The following is an 11,299-nucleotide window of genomic DNA, read 5'->3' as shown; positions in this document are numbered from 1 at the left end:
ACACCAGCAATATACATCATTACCGAATTTGAAACAGAAAAGAAATCCTCATGAAGAGGCATTGAGAAAAATGTTTGTGACAAGTCCACCACTGTGAACCATTCTGCATCACATGGGACCTGGAACAAAATCACTGCTGGATTTGGTACCACTGGACAACATTTGACTATTATCTCATACATTTTTCTCAAGTCTTGAAAAATACGAAATTTCACACCTGGTTTTCGCAAGTCCATAATAGGAGAGTTACATGGGCTGCTCAGCACTTCTTTAAGAACTGCCTGCTTCACAAAATCTGCAATTACAGGAGTAACTCCTTCAATTACATGTGGTGACATATGATACTGTGGAGTTTGCAGAAGAACTGCATTAGGTTTGACTGTGACTTTAACTGGTTCAACTCGTTTGATTAGAGTAATGTCTTTTCCAGAAAGATCCCAAACCTTTAATGTAACTGTGCCTTGTAAATCAGTTGGCAGATCTTGTATTGTAAATGCAGGATTCAGACTAATCAGTGGAAATAATTAACTGAATCACATTGAATAGGCATAGATGAATCATCGTCATCATCATCACTATTCGTCTGAATAGCAATTCTATCATTTGTACAGGTAATCAAACACTTTGCAAACTAAACTTGAGTCACAGACTACAAATTTTTGCAAACCTTCAAAGTTATCAATTTTATCAGCAACCGGTTTACTGATCGGGTTTGTCAGATATTGATTTGCGACTACTACAATCAGCACTGCTTTCCCAGAAAGTGGTACATTAGGAACCTCTGCAGTTCTTACTGTAGAGCGTGTAGCTCCTGTATCAACTAGGAATGAAACTTGATGACCCATTACTTTTCCATTTACATAAGGACACTTTTGATCCACTTCCAATGAAGCTGCTAACACGCATTCTTCTTCATCCGAACTCACACTCGTCAACTGATCATTCAATTAATTCTCACTGTGTAGTGTAAAATATTGCACCATTTGATTACTTTGATTTCACTTTTGACGTGTGTTCTGCTGAGAAAGCATTACCTGCTGCTGTGCTATTGAAGCTTGAGGTATCTGCATTTGTTACTTTGGTATAATTTGCATTTGGGCTTGCATTTGTTGTGACTGTGGCACCTTAAAACGTTGCACATGTATCTGTTGCATTGGTTGGGAACTCTGCATTTGCTGAAGAATCTGCATTTGATTATTCATATTCTGGACATTTAAATTAAGACCTCTTATTCTCGGTCCTCTCAAATTTGGAAAAAGATTGTTTTCATTCATCTGCGTAACAACACCTTCCTGCACCATCATTAGACACTCCTGTTTCCAATGCCAGAGGGTCCCACAAGCGTGACAAGCAACATGATTTTCATTGTCTGTTTATTAACTGGATAACCAATAGTATTCAAATCAATGCCACAGTTTCCATTTCCATTTCCACCTGAACCTCTACCTCTCACATGACCCTGATTTTGAAACACCTGCATGTTTCCCCGTTGTGAAAAAATTCCCTGCATCCTTGATTGTGCCTCTTTAATCTGCATCACCATTACCTTTTCCTCCAATTTCTTCTGCTTCATTTCAATCTCGTCACTACAGTATTTAGTAAACTGTAATACTTCATTGACCGGTTTTGCTTGCAGGCAAATTAAATGACTCTTAAGCATCTACTTAACTTCAGGTCTCAACCCTTCAATAAATCTGAACACAAAATAAATCATGTCTTTGGGCTCAATTGTCTCTGTACCACTGTAATGTTTAAATGCTTGCACAAATCTCTCATAATATGCATGTATTGACTATTTTGCTTAATGTGCTGTCCTATCGATTCTCTGCCAATCAGTAATTTTAGGAGAAATTCTCGTTTTCAAAAATGCAATCATTCTGGAATAGTATTTGATTATATTAGCAGATGGTGCACCGGTAACTGGATTTCGTGGAGGCTCTCTTGTTGGCCAGTCAACACTCCTTTTACATTCTACCCACAAATCAGCTGGGATTACTATTTCTAACAAGGTATTTAAATCCTCCCACAGACATTTTGCAAGTTTCACAAATCTATCTTTCTGCTGGTACCAAGCCACTAGTTTCTCTCAGTCTCCGGTAGTCATTTGTGATCTGTAAATTCTAACTTTCTTTTCAATGGTTTTGATTTCTCAATTTCTACCTCATATTTCTCTCCAAGTTCTGAAACTTTCTGGTGAGCCAATCCTGCTCTGTTTGTAACATTTTTAAACATAAAGCATACCTTTTCTGTATTATATGAGTCAATTATATTTAACTCAAGTGTTCCTTCAATCATTCATTTAATTCTAACTTAAGTCTTGCCAGACTCAATGATTTAACCCCTTGAGCATTTTTCCACTCATTTTCCCCAACCAGTCTGTTATCTGCTGAGCTATCAAACCTTGTACCAAGACATTATTATTTACAGTGTGGCACAATTTGTGGAGTGATGCATGTAGACTTAGGTGTCATCAAAAACAAATTTGAATTCAAATCTGACTTTCCCAAATTCTGTGAAGTCCTAGAGTAATTTAAATCAATCAGTGGACCTGCCTTGTCAAAAGTCTGATTGTTGGTGACATAATTACAGCAGATGCATTGAGTCTCTCCATTTCTGCATTTGTATCAAAATATTCAGTACATTATTATCATTATTTCCCTAGGCAAACAATGGTACAATAGCACCAATAATAACAGGGACAGATAATGCTTCTGGAGTTGAAATAACATTCTGATTTCTCAAGTAAAGTACTCCAGAACTCTGACCTGTAACCATTGAAGAACTCAACTGTGATATTGTTGCCGGTGCATGCCTCGGCATTGTCTGAACTTGGACTAGATGTAGACTCCACCATTTGTGGTCTTTGTGAAGAATGTGACAGGTACTGTAATTCTCGGTGCAGAGCTTACAACAGGAATTGTAGGATAGACTATAGGTAGTTCAACCTGAGTCACAGGTGTCTGAGTTACGGTAATAGTAGGAACGTTAGTTGCAACCTGTATTTGACTCTGTGTTACCACAACTGGTACTGGTGCACTTGGACCAATACTAATACCTGGATTTGTCTCTTGGAGAAGGATGACTTCTCAAAAACTGTATTATAATTTCATCATCATCTGAGTCATCATCATAAGTTAATGATTTCCAAGCCTCATCTGACTACGTCTCACCTCATTCAGAAATGTCTTTATTTTTTTTCTTTGTCTTTTGTCTGACACTGCTCTCTTTCTCTTGTGTAATTGCAGGACACATTTTAGTACCCTGTAAAGAGTCAGTTCTCCAAAATGTTTGCTCACTATCCCAGCTTACCTCGAATGATGCCTTCTCAACTTTTCTCATTCGCCTCTCAAATTTAAATTTCTCATGTTGTTTGGACACTAAATCCCAAATAGCTAAAGCTTCAAATTGTTCTGGTCTCGGATGAGGTTTCAATTCGTTCAACACTCTCCTCAAATTCCCTAAAATTCTCATAGTAAAAGTTCAATAGGCAGGAAACGCTAAGCTCCCTTCCTTCACAGTAATTTTGCACCACTGTTTCAACCAAATACATACTGCTGTACCTTCCTCTTCAATTACTATATATGTTGGTGTACCTTCTTGCTGGGAAATTTCTCATAGTCTAACTGGAATGAAAGCACCTCCCTTAAGCGCCGTATTGAATGCTTTTTAAAAAGTTCATTTTTGATTGATCGTGCTGAAAACCACAATTTAAATTCAAAACAGGAAGTAATTCAATCCCAGAATCCTTTTCACTTGTCTCTCTCAACCAATAATGCCTCAGAATTATTCTCCAATCACTTCGTGGCTCGTTCTCACCAACTGACCAAACTCAGCATGGACCTAGTGGTGTCACACTCACAGGCACAGTGGCTGAAAAAGTCTTGCAGGTTCATCTTTCAAAACTGATTCACTTAAAATTAAATGTAAAATTGCGAGCACGAAAGAAAAATCAACACACAATCACTTCGGAAGCTTCATTAATATTTTGATTATGGCTTCTAGCTCTAACAACTACTCATTCAATTTTTGCTTTCTCTGACTCGCAAGTAAAATTTGACCAGCAAATTTCACCCTTAACCAATACTAGATCCTCCTTCTGCACTCAGGAATCACCAATACCTGTCAAACTAACATTCTTTTTAACACAGACTTTAGGAATACTATTTGTCAACCATGCCTGATTGACCAAAAAAACAGACAAGTTACAACAACCAAGTGTCTCCTACACTTGTACAATACTCTGGAGTCTTACACCACGCAGGGTCCATTCATCAACAGCCACGTGGTCAATTTTTTAGCTCAGTGGGCCACACTAAAATGAAGTACGACAACTTCCCTACATACACCCTTTGGAGTATGTACTCTCCCTAACAAACTACATTGGAGTACTCAAACTCCCTATTTCTCACAAACATTACAATTCACTTGCAATTTGCTAAAGCACTGCAAGCGCAAACCTTACCCCAAACGCAAATCACACTTGGAACACTGGGAACATCACCGAACAAGCATTGGCAAAACCAAATTTCATCCAAATAAGCAATGGCAAAACCAAATTTCAAAATTTCAATAAGTAGTGGTAAAACCAAATCTTCCTATTCTTTCAAAATGACATATAACTATTAAAAACAGGACATTTCCTTCCTAATGAGATGAAATCATTACATTGATTTATTACTAATTTATTCATGAGGTGACACGTATAGGGTAACCATCTATAACTCTTAGAGGTTGGCCTGAACCTCTTGACTCAGATAGGAATGTGATAACGTCCTAACAATCAACATTAACAATATCAAATCAATAAACATCAATTTCAATTTTGGAGTCAGTAATTTATACGCACCATGACCTATGTGGCTATAAATCACCACACCAGTTTAAATAAGATAAAACATTTATTGCCCTTTAGATTAACAATGGTAAGATCACGTAAATCAAATGCAAGCCCAAATTATATAAGTACAGAAACAATACAGGCTGACTCAATCTAGACAGAATATTTATCATTAAACATTCAAAAATCACCATGCTGAATAACAACAATAAAAGATGAATGAAGGCAATGGAACACATTTAGTTATTAGATGAATTGTTTACAAACAAATTATATAAAACAGTTACATTTTGAATTTGGTATCTATAACTATTACTCTAATTCAATAAGCATGTTTGGGCTCCATGCAAAAAGAAAACAAGACAAAAATTAATTTGGAAAACATCTGTGTATGGCGCTAACCAAAAATAGCGGTTGGATTTTCTAATGAAAGAAAAGAAAAACAAATGCACATTTGGTTATACCTCCTTAATGAATCAGCAAGCAGTGTTCTCTTCATCAGCTGAGCATCTGGCTTCATTGTATAGCATCAGTATTATGAATGAGGAAACAGTTCAGTAATGTTTGGCCTTATTGCATCTGAACTGACAGAATCATAGGCAAAGAGCTAAAACATCTAAACAGCACTGAAGTTAAAGAAATTCTGCATGCTGCTAAGAACTGAATGGAAATACCCTTACATCATCTAAACTTTGATATACTATAATCCTAGAAAGCAACTAGCTAAGCTTCCATTGGTCAGACTATGGGGTGTTTTAGTATTCAACCAATACCCTCTGATCCACGTTTCAGAAATATAATTCTTAATTTTCTGCACCCATGATTGGCTCATCTTCTTTCACTCCTGATCACCAGTTTCTTCTAAAAAATTACACTTAAGCAGTGTAGAAAAACATTAAATGATCTTCATGCCAAAAACTAAAACTCAAGCAAGTACAAATATTGTAATATTAAAGACAACATTGAGCATTGAAGTCTTTTGTGTAGTTTGTACGTTACTATCTCATTTCAGGAAACTAATGCTACAAGCAAGGAACATAACTTTTCCACAGTGAGCAAGTCCCACAGGATATTTGAAGAAACATTATTTTGCAGTGTTAAAACTATTTAGGCATTGTGCCTTTGGAAAATTACTAAAGAGTGAGACCTTTTCAAGCCAATGCTGAGCATAAAGAATAAAACATTTCATTTAAATTTAAATCATTAACCCTTTTAGTACATATTTATACTCGTGTTTTTCAATATATTTAATTATATTTAAGCAAAATACATGCTCATTAGACATTATAGTCTCATGTTGATGTTTATGGTATCCATCATATCAGCTACACGTTATTATTTGCTAATACATAATTTCAGATAGTAATTTTAATACATGTTATTTCACATTCTATTTTAATGACACATTTTTTATTAATAATGTTTGCACTCTAAGACCAGTGGTAAAGGGCAAGTGATCCCTGTCTAAATTGTATTGGTGATTGGTGTCTCCATGACTGGCATATTTGATTTTCTAGTAAGTCCCTAGTAAAGTGCACTCTGTGTGTCCAGGGCCTTTACATTAAATACTACTACACTGATTGTGCCTTCCACATGAGTAGCCCTAACATGTCTCAGACCTCCCACTCAGGGTCTATATGTGCAGTTTTAAACTGCCAGTTCGACCTGGCAAGTGCACTCACCTTTCCTTTTACTACATGTAAGTCACCCCTAAGGTAGGCCCAAGGCAGCCTCATCAGCAGGGTGCAGTGTATATAAAAGGTAGGGTATGTACTGATGTGTTTTACAGGTCCTGATAGTGAAATTCTGCTAAATTCAGTTTTCAGTACTGCAAGGACTATCTCTCCCATAGATGTACATGGGGATTGCCTTGAAATATGTTTTACATGTAATTTCCAATTGGGAGCAGATAGAGATGTGGAGTTTGGGGCCTCTGAGCTCACAATTTAAAAAAATACATCTTTTGAAGATGGTTTTTAGATTGTAAGTTTGAAAATGCCACTTTTAGAAAGTGGGCATTTTCATGCTTAACCATTCTGTGCTTCTGCCTCTCTGCTAGAATGCAGATCTGGGTCAGGGTGACAGCTGGGGTGTATAGGAATTCACTCTAGACAGTCACACAAAGGGAGCTGATATGTGCCCTGCATACCCTGATGGGTCTTCCTGGGCTAGAGTGGTGGGAAGAACCAACATTTCCACCTGAATAGGACTGTGCCTGCCCTCACACAAAGCAATCTCTAACACCCTAGAGTGGGTCTGGGGCCAGGGCAGGAAAAGGCAGGGTCCTGTGGACTACAGAAACTTGCCTTTGAAGGTAGTCTACTTCAAAGACAGAAAGGGGTATAAGTACTGGACCTCTAAACTCCACAAAGTTAGAATCCTTCTGGGTAGAGGACATGCTGCCAGGAAGAAGAGCTGGATGCTGTAGGAAGAACTGGCACTCTACCTGTTGCTTTGCTGTGCCAGCCTGTTGCTTCAATCCTAGGAGTGAAAGTACTGGACTTTACTTTCTACGTCCTGCGTTCCAAGGTTCTCCAAGGACTGGAACTGAACTTGCCTCCTATTAAGAAGTCTCATGGACATCAAAGAATTCATCTGTCAGTGCCTGGGCTCCTCTGCTGAGAGTCCTAACTTTCCAAGTACTTCCAAATCCAGGCCCTGGGCCCTTGGAAGTGGAAGCTGGTGACCTGAAGAAGAAAATCCATGGATTGGCATGGCGCAGTCGACAAAATTTAAGCAACATCTGCCTCAAGGCTAAAGAGTCAATGCAGCACCGGTCTTGCAGCAGAAGAATGGATGTAGTCTCTGTTGCAGCATGGCTCCATCAACACAGCACATCTGGATTTTCCACACATCACCCCTGGGTGTCATTTTCTCATTGTTCTTGACCCGCAGTGAGGAACTGACGTATCACTTCACCTGCGAGGAAAGAATCAATGCATTGCCTCACCCCAAGGGAAGAATCAACATATTGCCTCCCCTGCGCAGGAAAGAATCAACGCATCGCTTGCTTTTCTGGTGCATCACCTCCTTTGTGGTCCAAATTCTCTTTGTTTTCAATGCATCCCAGGTACTGTACATTAAATGGATATAACCATTGATCCCTATAAAATAAGACTCTTTTAAACCTTTAAAAAGTGTATCTTTATTTTTGTAGGCTGAATTTTTGTCCTTTTGGCCTTGTTTTATTCAGATAAATATTGGCTGTTCCTTGGACAGAATGCAAACCACTGCCAACTAGAGACCCCATTTCTAGCCGTCTTTTAGTGCATCATTGGAGAGGTGTTATGCATCAGAAGGGACAGATGTTTTAACAGGTAGAGATATTAACAAGGGAAGATTGACTCAGTTGAAGAAATATTTATCAAAGAATGAATATGTGGAACAGTGAGTAACATACATACTTCTTGACTGTCATCACTGACTGTGTGCGCTTAGGGGTCATAGTTTCATGCTGCACTCAAGCACCAAATCAGCAATTCACAATGAGAACCTGACTTAGAGGTACATAGTAATGGTAAGTCTGCCAAAAATGGCAGATTTACCATTACACAATACTGGTTAGATGAATGCTGCTTCTGAGTTTAGCAAGCAGTGGGGGTAACTCCATTAAAGTGGATGAGCATCACCACTCCCGCTGAAGAGCAGGAAACATGAAAAATCAATAGCAATAAAACAGATATTACTATTTTGTTTTTGGTGCTGGCAGATGGCAAGTCTGGGGGCTGATCAGAAGCAGGGAGGAATAGTGTGCACTTCAGTTTGAAGTGCACATGTAACTTTGTCCAGCTGTCTTGCGACAGCCAGCCTGACATGTGCAATTTATATACTCAAACACAAGCTGTCTTAGACAGCTGGGTGGAGAGCAAACACAAACCGTCAGTGCTTTAAGGAGTGTCGCAACAGCGCACTCTAGCCAATCCTGATGCTTCTCTTATTCTGCTTGAGCAGCATGAGGTAAGCATCTCGATTGGTAGAGGGGAGTTGCTGACTGGAGCTCTGGGAGACCGGGCTGCTGAGAGGAAGAGGAGCACCAAGTACAAGGCAATATATAAGTCAGTCTATTTTTTTTTTTTAACTTTGTGTAACACACTGACAGGCACTGTGACAAAACTCACAGTGCTTTCAGTCTCAACTAAAGCTCTTAATCATGACCTGTTATAAACACTGTTTAAAACGTGCCACGATTGAGAGCTTTGGCCTTGAGGCTAAGGGCACTGCTGTTTTTTGTTCATGCCTGTCAGTGGGTTACATATTCTCCTGTCGTCCCCCCTGTTTTGTTTGCCGCTGGCAGCTACTGTTAACAAGTGCTGTATATCCAACAGGTTGAAATTCCTCTGGCTGTGCAACTGCACTAGCAAGAAAAGAAGTAACCCTGTAACAACATCTAGGCTTATTGGTATGCAGGTTTTCCTCAGTGAAAGCCTATATGAAGGTAGTCTTTCATTGTAACATCAATAAAGTTATTTTAAAATGTTCAGAAGCATTCAATCAAGTTAAAGTGTTTACATAGGTGAGTATCGGCTGTGAACTCTCACATTAGGAGTTAATTTTCAGGGTCCACGTTTGGACATCGCTGTAGCCTCCTGTTGGCTCCTGGGCTAGAGATAAAAATATAGCAGATTTTTACTCCTTGACTTGGAGGGGAATAAAATCCGCAGCAGAAACTTCAACTGTCTAACTCTAAATCAGGTCACTAAATTGTCAATAATTGATGCTCCAAATGTAAGGTTGAGAAGCCACCCAAGCTCATCATTGTGAAAAAAACTGCAGTTTGTGACTGGGCTATCTCACCTTTGATATTTATTTACTCCCTTTACTTTCTTTATATCCTGAAATGTATTTTTTCATAATAACTGCGCCTGTTTGTGGGATTTAGCATCCGGGAGTTAAGATTTTGAACTGATTTAACTGTAAAAATGTTTTTTTTCTGTGTTGTGAAAATGGGACTGCCTCCCTTCATTGGCCCATCTTTCCCTTCTTCTGTCAGATGGAAAAAAAGAGGGGAACATTTTTTTTTCCTCTTCTGAAGGGTGTCTGTTTGAGTGTGTCAGTATGTATCAGTATGTGCCTGGGTTTATTAGTGGGTTCATTAGTGTGTGCATTAGGATGTGTCTTTGTAAGGTACTGTATGAATCAGTGTGTGCCTGGGTGGGTCAGTGTACGGAGTGGTGTGTACATGGGTGTGTCACTGTATCTATGAGTGTGTCCCTAGGTGTATCAGTATATGCATCAGTGTTTGCCTGGGTATGTCAATGTATGCATTAGTGTTTGCCTGGGTGTGTCAGTCTATGCATAAGTGAGTGTCTGGGTGTGTTATTGAATAGGTGGGTGTTTAATTTAGTGAGTTAGTGTATATAAATATGTGCATGTGGATATATAAGTGTTTTCATTAGTGTATTTTTGAGTTTCAGTATACTTATCAATGTTTAGTTTGGACTATTTTATAGTTTATGAATGGTGAACAATAAATAGGTCCATTAACCTGTCAAAAAGAAAGAAAACATAAATAGATGTTAAATTTCATGTTATGCCTTTGTCCATTCTACTTTCATTACCTGCAATATAAAAAGCATTGTTAATAATAAAACACAAGACATATACATCATTGTATATCAATTATTATAAATATTATTTAAGCATCTTAATTTCCCTTCCTCACTGATCTCAGCTTCTATACTTTTATACTATAAATGAAGTGTGTGTAGATACTCACCACTGAACGGTGGAGGAAAGACAGTCATACAGACTGTAAAAAAAAACATAATTACATAACATGCTATTTCAAAATGTTATTTCAAATTAACATTACTATGCATCACACGTGCTACAAATATTTACCCAACTGTATCACCCATACTTGGTAAATAATATAAAGTATATTATAGTTTTATAATACAAGTTAAGTGTATGAATGATCGTGGTAGGTGAAAAGGCATTTAAAGACAACACCCTTGGTAAGCTGCATTAAACAGGACTAGAGTAAATCTGGTAAATCCATTAAACAGGAGTAGAGTGTATCAGTGATGTAATTTTTTAATTCTTTTCACGTTTTTCCAGCTGTTCTTCAAACATAAGCTTAGCAGTATTTATTTTTCTTTCATTACATCTTTGTCTTGTTTAGTAGTTTGTGATTTCAATTTAGTGGTATCTCTGTAGTTTTCTTGCAAGAATAAGTGCATTTCAAGATTTAGAATCCATTATGAAGACATCACCATTGGTATGCTGAATGATGTCTTAACTTGTTGTTTTAGAAGTCCCAGAGGTGTATTATTCAATTTTTGTCAGTAGTAATTCTCCTTAGAAATTTGGTTCCAGAAAGAGATGGTAAGAATTTGGTAGTTTATAGGGTAATCTCTGCTTGAATGTAGGGTTGCTATCATTACACTGTTTATACAATTGTATTTTTTAAGTAGATGGTGTAGTGTCCAGATATAACATTTACTCCTTCATGAAAAGTAA

Source organism: Pleurodeles waltl, chromosome 4_1, assembly GCF_031143425.1.
Source record: "Pleurodeles waltl isolate 20211129_DDA chromosome 4_1, aPleWal1.hap1.20221129, whole genome shotgun sequence".
Lineage (NCBI taxonomy): Eukaryota > Metazoa > Chordata > Amphibia > Caudata > Salamandridae > Pleurodeles > Pleurodeles waltl.
Note: the sequence above shows the minus strand (reverse complement) of the source record.